Source organism: Pundamilia nyererei, unplaced genomic scaffold, assembly GCF_000239375.1.
Source record: "Pundamilia nyererei isolate P.nyererei 1_Seehausen unplaced genomic scaffold, PunNye1.0 scaffold00330, whole genome shotgun sequence".
NCBI classification, from domain to species: domain Eukaryota; kingdom Metazoa; phylum Chordata; class Actinopteri; order Cichliformes; family Cichlidae; genus Pundamilia; species Pundamilia nyererei.
This window is the reverse complement of record NW_005187731.1, coordinates 247,806-257,188: the sequence shown is the minus strand read 5'-3', so window position 1 is coordinate 257,188 and position 9,383 is coordinate 247,806.

Genomic DNA, 9,383 nt, shown 5'->3' with positions numbered 1-9,383 from the left:
TTTAAACATTGATTATATTGAGATAAGCAGCTGACCCAGTCTAGATAAAGGCGAGCAGCTGGGACCGCTGCTGCACCAAAAACAGGTTTCAGTGTTTCCATGTGTTTGTGTGTGTGTGATGTCTTTACTTATACTGGTCAATAGACTTTAGTGAACACATTATTGAAAGGTCTTGCACATAAAATAAAAACAGTTTTTCAAGTATCTTTATTCCTCTGAAGCAGCTGCATTATAACCAGTCTGCTCCTTTGTGGCCATTTAAAATAGCCTTAAATAACTATTGTTATATTTGTTGCAGTTTCTGCTCCTGTTGGACAGACAACTCTTGAAAAGCCATTTTTGAATTTTAGTGTGACTTTTAACTGGATAAATATCGGATATATAAACGTCCCTCTGCAACAAACTGAGTCCAGCTTCTACCTCATGATAGGAATGTTTTTGTGGCTCAAGATAATCTGATATCTTTCATGATGGATACATTTGACACATGTTTCACATATTATAGACCAACAAGTTATTCATAGCAGTTTAAATACAGGGAGTCACTTTTGGGCCCAGCAGATAAAACAGAGCCAATATTTACTTATTTATTTAAGTGATGTGTCTCACAGATGTGACCTAGTAAAGTGTAGCTGAACATTAGTAACGTTATTAACACTCTCATGGCGTACTTTGAAGTTAGCATCAGCTAAAGTAATATACTAGCAAAAAACTATTTCCAGGCTCAACTTCCATACAGATGATGCTCGTGGCAAAAGAGTAACGTTCAGAAGCCTTTTCATTATGAAATCTGTTTCTGTTCATGAGGAAATCATATGTGAAGTGAACTGGAGTCTGTCTGTACTGGATCTGGATTCATCGTCACCCCTCCAACAGTGAAAGAGTTGTCCAGCCGTATTGACCCCGGCCTCAAAGTGAAGGAGCTCGGGGGTTTATACATCAGTTTTGATGGCAGCAAATCAAAGCCTGTCTCCAGTTCACTGCAAAAACTAAAGGAAAAGAAGATTCCAATTGGTGATAACGACCTACTGAGCCTGCTAGCAGGTGCAAGAGGGCCAATCTGAGCCACAGTTATGGGCTGATAACTGCTAATAACGCCCATTGATGGACTGATAACATGAAGATTAAATGTCAGGTCCCTCCAAAATAAGAGCTTTTTTAAAAACTCAGAATGAGGTCTTAATTTGAAAGCCAGAGTTTGTTGAAGCCGTTTCTTGGAGCAGGACCCTGAAAAATTAGAAAAAGCAGATTTTAAAACACTTCATGTCATCTGTGCTCATTAAACTGACATCATGCAGTTCATCTTCTCACCAGCAGAGGGCCACAAATCACCATCAATGAAGAGTTCAAGGAGATGTTAGTGACCTCAGAGCTGTACGTATTGATCTGATCAATATGGAAGTTCATGTTTCTGTGATTGGATCAGTTTTTAAAAGCAGCTGTTTTTATAGAACAACAGAAACATGAGAGATGCTGAATGTCTTTAATATTTGATACACTGAGTACTATTGGATGTCCACTTATTCAGCCATGATGGAAACATGCCATTAAGAAAGAGAAATCAAACATTGGGATTCATTTTAATGAGCTCAGATTTGCTGAGGAGCATGTTGTGAATTGAGCTTCACACTGAGGAATCAGGAGACAAGAGCCAAAACCCAGGATAAAGAGTTTGAGTGAATGTGGTGTTGAAGGTGTGGAGGTGGATCAGAGTGTCAGAGGAGACTCTGTAGAAAGACAGAGTGCCAGTAGGACAGTCCACATACACTGCTGCTCTGTTAGAGACAGAGGAGGAGGAGGAGGAGGAGATGGATGTTTCTGTGTTATTGTGCCAGACAAAACAAGGACCATCAACAGAGCAGTTCAGACTCCAGGACTGATCATTCCATCCAAACCCACAGTCATCACAGTCTCCTTTCCTTCTGATTCTTCTGTAACTCACTGATATATAAACCTGTCCTCTGCAGTCGACCTCCCAGTAACAGCGACCAGTCAGACCATTTCTACACAGCAGCTGAGAAACATCAAATCTGTTTGGATGATCAGGATATGACTGAACCTCCTCCACATGTGATTGTGAGTTGACAGGAATCTGATGGAGAGAACAAACACAATCCAGCTGCAGTTATTGATCCATCATCTGTTCATTGATTGACACTTTGATGATGACTCCTGACATGATGAAGATGGTTGAATGTGTGCTGCTTTGTTTTCATGAATCACATTAAAAACACACTTACTTTACACACAATTCTTGGGGTTATAACAGTGGTTTAACTCATCACAGCGCACAAAGATATGGAGAAGACTGAAGCTCAGTTCTTCAAACTTCTCCACAAAATTCTAAAGTTGCTTCTGTCATATTTTCACCCAAGAGATTTAGCAAATGGACCTCGGTGGGTCCAGCAATGATTTAAACACAGCTCAAAACCATACACACGCCATTCACACCTTCATTTCAACACACATTGTCAACACACTTCCAACAATGCCCACTTAATAATTTCTTTTATAAACAGAAGCTTATTTTATTTTACACAGACGTCTTACAATTATAACAATAAACAGACGGATCCCTGACATACTCAACACCAAAACCTACACAATTTCGACAAATTTTAGCAGCGTCCACCTGGAATCTGACCTACTTAATGGCAGCATCTTTCACCAGAGTCTGACCTACTTTATGAAGCGTCCACTTGGAATCTGACCCGCTCTATGGCAGCGTCTTTCACCAGAGTCTGACCTACTTCATGAAGCGTCCACTTGGAATCTGACCCGCTCTATGGCAGCGTCTTTCACCAGAGTCTGACCATCTTTAAAATCAATTTACCAGTAAACTGCCGGACCACAACTGGCTCGATTTTCTAAAATTCTAAAACAATTTAAAAGCGTTGACCAACGCAAGGTTTATTCCTCAGCATTCCCACGCCCGAAATCTGGTTTTCTACTGACCAAATAAGTGCATAAAGAAATCCTTTGATCATTAGCTATTTTCAACCAAGGTCCCAAGTCTTGGCAGGTGCTACCTGGGATAATCCTCACGCCGGAGGGTCCTTTTACACATCTGTAAAAGGCAGGGAGTTCCCACTCCTGAACTTTGCACTTAACAAAAATGACCAATCACCTATATATTCTCAAACACACATTATTCTCTTTGTGTTTTACCATGAACGAACATGTGACCTTTAAATCAGTACTGTCATTCTCCAAGTTTCATTATCATTACTTCAAAGTTTCACTTTCTTTTCAAGAATTCATCAAAAATCAAAACAGACATTTACCATTAATTAACTGAGTAGACTTTTAATTTTGTCGTCCAATTCAGCACACTTTGGATAAAAATCAACAGGCATGTGCCTACCTTTCTATAAGAGCCCAGTCCACTCAGTCGAACCACTGGATCGTGTCCGTCCGTCTGACCCCCCTCGGGCCCCGGATTTCTCCGTCAACACCTCCAACCGTTTTTCCTCAATATCCGGGTGATGGCACCAAAACTGTCCCGAATTCTAAATATTGAGGATAAGAACAAACCAACACTGGCCCAGAAGAGTGCAGTCAAACAATGATTTTATTGAACACACGCATGGGAAGATGTACACTGCAACACATCAGCATAGACCTTCGCCCAAAAATACACTTCAGAATGCCCCTTCATGCATTAACAAGAATATGACATGCATCAGATGATGATGATGATGAGATAGCCTTTATTTGTCAGTTGCAGGTCTTTTGCCCACAACCGAGATGACAGACCTTGCCGACCGTACATACAATACACAAACATCACATTGGGGAGACAGGTCAGGCTAGGTAGCGAGGAAAAAAAACATCGAAATGTGCAACACAAAAGGATAATACAGGAATGCACAGATATCAACACACCATAGCACAATAAACACAGACAAGCAGCATGGCAAAGAGTTCCAGTGTATACATCTGATCTGGGACCGCTGCAATCTTTCGACTGCGCCTCCAGCTGACCCGATGTCCACATCAGAGGGGAGGTAAGCGTTGGAGGTGGCGTTGGATCCGGGGTAGGGAGGGTGATGCGTCAGTGAGTGCTTATCAGTATATGTATGTGTGTGTGTGTCCATAGTTCAGCTGAGACAGTGTCCTTCGCCCTGCCAGGCTAAGTAAACAGTCTTCCAGCCAACCCAGGTGGCCTTGCATGGAATGGGAAGGAACAGACTCAACACAGTCGTTATCAGGGTGTTTTTGTTCAGCTCCAGCCTTGAGCCCACAGCTGGCGCCGAAGGGGTAGCCGCATTATGATGGTAATTTTCCTTTTGCAACAACTCATGAGAATTTCAAGCTGTTCTTTAACACTCCGACACTGGTCTCTCAATCTTCCGTTGGATAGCCGCGAGTTTCTCCATGATGTTAACCTTCAGTTCCGTGGTCTTGTCATTCTTTTGCTCAAAGAGCAGATTCTGAGACCTCACGACCGCAGTCAGCTGTTACAGTACACGGTCAATTAAAAAGCTAAAAACAGACAAAGAAGTTCCTCTTTCTATCACATTCTTCCATACATGGCAATTTGTTTCACCCTCCAGATGGTCCCTGTGGGTTTGCAACCTTCTCGACTCTTCTTCTGTCACCTGTTACTAGGCAAACTCAAATGCAGTTAGAAGCTAAATGAATTCCAGGCCTTTGGCCTGGCCTATCTTTAAAATCATTTGTGTTTGTAAGCGTTTAGGACTTTTCACTTTCTGCTGCTCCAAGTCACTTACACCATGGATTGTCGGGACATCGTGCCAAACGAAGCTTAAGACCTTTAAATAGACTGAGCATCAACACTTCATGAGCACAATGCAATGTGTGTATAAAATGATTATAGCCACACCTTTAATAAAAGTTTTAATCTAATGCCAGTAGCTTTTAATGCAATGATAATGATGAAAGCCATATGTATCAGTAAAATATTTTCTTTATTCGCACACTAACTACAAACTAACTACACACTAACTAACTAAAACACGCTAAAAATCACAAATCTCTCACGTATCAAAATTCGCTCTCTCTCTCTCAACATTACATGGCTCTCATACACATACTGTTAGACACTGATAACGGAACAGTCCAACATTTTCACAAATACACTTCAAGGAGTGGTAGTCATGTAAATATTGTCATCTGATTGGTTTGAATCCTCTAGTCAGTCACAGAAAGAGCCGTGAGATGAAAAACCATTAGCAGCTAATGCTAATACTGTTGTCCCTTGCTTTATAACAATGTGAGCAGCTAATGCTAAGTAGGCCGCCGTTACAACAAATGCTATTTTGATGTGAATTAGCATTATCCGCTAATGCTGACACTGTTTACCTTTGGTTTAAAACAATGTCAGCAACTAATGCTACAGTAAGTAGGCTTCCATTCGCAGCTAATGCTAATTTGAGGTAAAAAAAATCATTAGTAGCTGATCATTTATATGCAAAAAATTTAACGTGAACCATGATTTAATGTCATCAAGACAGTCAAGTAAAACTTTAAAGGAGTCTGCAGATTTCTTTTTAATGGGAAAAAAGACTTGAGAATCGTCAGCATAACAGTGGAACGAGATTCCATGTTTTCTAAAAATAGAACCTAGCGGGAGCATACACAGGGAAAAAGTATTGGTCCAAGGACAGACCCTTGTAGGAGCCCACAGGTAAGTGGGGTGGATGTGGAAGAAGAGCCATCAAACCTGACAGAAAAACTCCTGAGTTAGGTAGGATCTGAACCATTTAAGTGCAGTACCCTTAATGCCCACACAATTTTTCAATCTTGATTGCAGAATTCCGTGATCCACTGTACCAAATGCCGCACTTAAATCTAAAAGTACTAAAATGACGGTATTTCCAGAATCGGTAATCAGTAAAAGATCATTAAGAACTTTTATGAGCACATTTTCACTGCTATGTAGCACTTTAAAACCAGACAGAAATAATTTTAAGATGACATTAGTCTCCAGAAAGGCTTGAAGCTGGAGAAAGGCAACTTTTTCTAAATTTTTACACAAAAAAGACAGTTTAGAGATTGGTCTAAAAATTAAGTTGTGTCACAGTAAGTTTTTTTGAGAAGTGGGTGGACAATAGCATGTTTAAGATCAAGTGGAACAGTTCCAGTTTCCCATGCGTTATAACGATGTGATAGTTAATGCTAAATAGGTTGGCATTAGCGGCTAATAGTAATTAGGGGTGAATAATTATTAGCAGCTAATGGTAATACCGTTTTCCCTTTCTTTATAACAATGTGAGCAGCTAGTGGAAGGTAGGCTGATGTTAGCAGTTAATGTTAATTTGATATGAATTAACTATTCACTTTAGCTAAAGTTATTAAGTTATTAAGTTAGCTAAAGAGTTGGGATGCTGTGTAAGACATAAATAAAGCAAAAATACAAAGGTTTGGACACTGTTTTGCATGTTTCCCTACTGTAGGGGTCTCTGCAAGCATACAGGGCTCTGAGAGGGTACAAGATGACAACTTTGGAATTCTACTAGAAACAGTCGATCATATTTGTTTGTCAAAGCTGAATCCAGGGCAAACTACGCTAAATTAGCGTTTTTAGCTAACAGTTACAATAAGCATAAAAGTTACCTTACGGCTATCATTTGTTAATATGACGCTCATTCTTATACATGTAATAAATTTATTACCAACCTGGTCATTCGACATGACAAATGACTTCTGAAGTCTTAATTCAGCTCAAGATGCTGTAGATTCCCGTCAGTTACACTTTCGGTCCTATTAATCTCCGCTCGATTACTCTTGAACTGGAACCAGATGTAAGTCCCAAAAAACAGAATTTTGGAACTGAAATTGAATTGTAAAACTGAAACTGAATGGTGAGAAGTGAATCTGAAATTATTCGAGATCTAAATTTTTAAAGGATAAAATACGGTTTCAAAGTAAATGAATTCATTTTCAAAATATAATATTCAATTTCAATTTAGTGATGATCATTTTCATACCAATAAATTGAATTTCATTCATTAGGCTAATTCATATTCAGTTTTTAAAAGCATTTATTCAAGTTACAATTCAGATTCAATCCAAGCAATTCAAATTCAAATTTAACTTATTCAAATTCAGTTTCTGATGGCACAGATTTCTGCCCATACACTAGCAGTGACAGGAAGTGAAAGCTCTTTTTAATCAGAGTGCAGCATTGAGTCTGTGAAACTTCTGGAATATTGATCAGTTCAGTTAATCAGTCACACGCTGTTTGTGAACTGAGGGTGGCGCTGGAGGAAAGGTCATGGGGTCATTTAAAGGTCAAAGGGTCGTGGGTTCTGTGAGATTATTATATCATCTTATTCCACGTTATACCTCTAATTAAAGATTGTGAAACTATTATGTAGTTTTAGGTTGCATTATTCTCCTGACTTAGAAGAATGTGATAACTGTTACATTTATTAGACTGATTTGTATTACATTAGACTGCTGATTTCTTGTGAATGAATACATAGTTTTATGATGCATTATACTGCTGAGTTATAAGAAATGCTGTTTGTGTAGAATCATGGCCTTTCTTTTCTGATTACAAAGAGAACAGAACATACTGAACAGGGAGCCAAGGTTGTAACTCAGGCTCACTGAGAGAGAGAAAGAATGTGAATGTTTAGGCTTTTATGACTAGGTGGGGGCCACCAGAGGCTATGAGAGTTTGAGTAACGGTTTGACATTTTGAGATCTGCTGTTACCCTCTTCAGGCACATCTCCCATCCGGATGGTCAATGCTCAAAAGTGTTGTACGGAATAATGAGAATTGTATGGAATAAAGGGATTGTTGATTGAGCATTTATACAACGAGTGTTGTTCTTCCTTCTGCCCAAAGATCAAAGAATTGGAATATTTAACAGTTCAAAGCTGCATCACTGCCCAGTTTAACAGCAAAGATTAAAAATGAGTCTGATTCAAAGGTTTCAGTCACAGACTGTAAAAGGACAGAGCAGTCCAGATACACTGAAGATCCTGTCAGATCCAGAGGGACACACAGGGATGATGCTGGACTCTACATTGTGTCTGACAGTGGAGCTGTTCTCAGAGCAGTTCACTCTGCAGCACTGACAGTCATCTGCACTTCTTCTCATTCCTCTATCAGTCACTGCTGGATGAAGCTCTCCTCTCCACTCCACCTCCCAGTAACATGGCCCAGTCAGAGCGTCTCTACACACAAGCTGCTGCTGCTTCGACCTCTCTGGATCATCAGGACACAGCTCATCCTCTCTAGGCACACACACCGTCCTGTCTACTATCAGGACCACCTGCAGAGAGAAGAAGGAAGAGGAGATAAACGAGTGTTTCCAGAGACTCTTCATCAACTGTCAGTCAGTGATGCAGCACATCCTTTCACGGTCCTGACTCTCTGGACTCAGTGGTTTTGTTTTGATTATTATATATTATCTTTGTTTTTGGTTCTGTACTCCCTCTGTTCCAGTTCTGTCAGGTCTTTGTGTAATGTCTAGTGTTTCTGGATCTAGGTTCATGCTTTCTGGTTGTTTCCTCCTCGTCATGTTCATCAGGTTCAGCTGTGTCTCCCTCCTGTGTCTAGTTCCCTCGTTACCTTGTGTCTGTATATATAGAGTGTGTTTGCCTGTGCTGGTTGTAACTCTGTCTGCGTTTCATGGTGTTCTCTTCATTCGTTCTCTGTCTTTCTGCTCTTTGTCCTGCTTTGTTATTATTTCAGGTCTCATTAGTTTTCCCAGTTTAGGTTTTTAGTAGTTTCTTGTGCCTCATTTCCTGTTTTCCATTTTGTAAATAAACGTTCACCTGCATCTAACTGTTTCCTGCATCTTGGGTCCTTGTTCTACAAACACCACATGGCTTGCCCCGGCAGCCGTGACACATCCCGTATAAAGAGCAGCAGGGACTTCAGTGCTGGGACTGTACTAGGACTCGTTGTTTCACTTTTGCTAATCTTTACATTGGATTTTTATTGAAGTTGGTGAAAATGTTTTTCACTCCTAGTTTGAGTTTGGACTTTCATTCATTAGAATAAACTTGGTGTGTCCACTCTGAGCTCTGTAGGAACCCCAACAACAAGCCCAACAATCCAGAAGGACGGTTCCAGCTGTTAACTGGAGGAATTCCATCCAAACATCTGCTCTCACTAAATTCTTCCTCACCTACAGACTGTGTTCTTCACTGCTTTATCTTGGAAATGAATGCAGTCATTGGTCTGCGTGCTGCTTTGTTCAGAGAGCTGATTGGATGTTTACAGTGTTTGATCAGAGAGTGTCAGCCATTACTATGGTGACCATAAAGGTCACAAAAAGGCAGAAACAGGAAGTGTTTGTATCCAATCCTGAAGCCTGTCACCATTCTCCTCTCACAGCTTCTTTGTTTCATACCGACTGTGTTTAGTACAATACTGCTGACAGCACCACCCACACACTCCA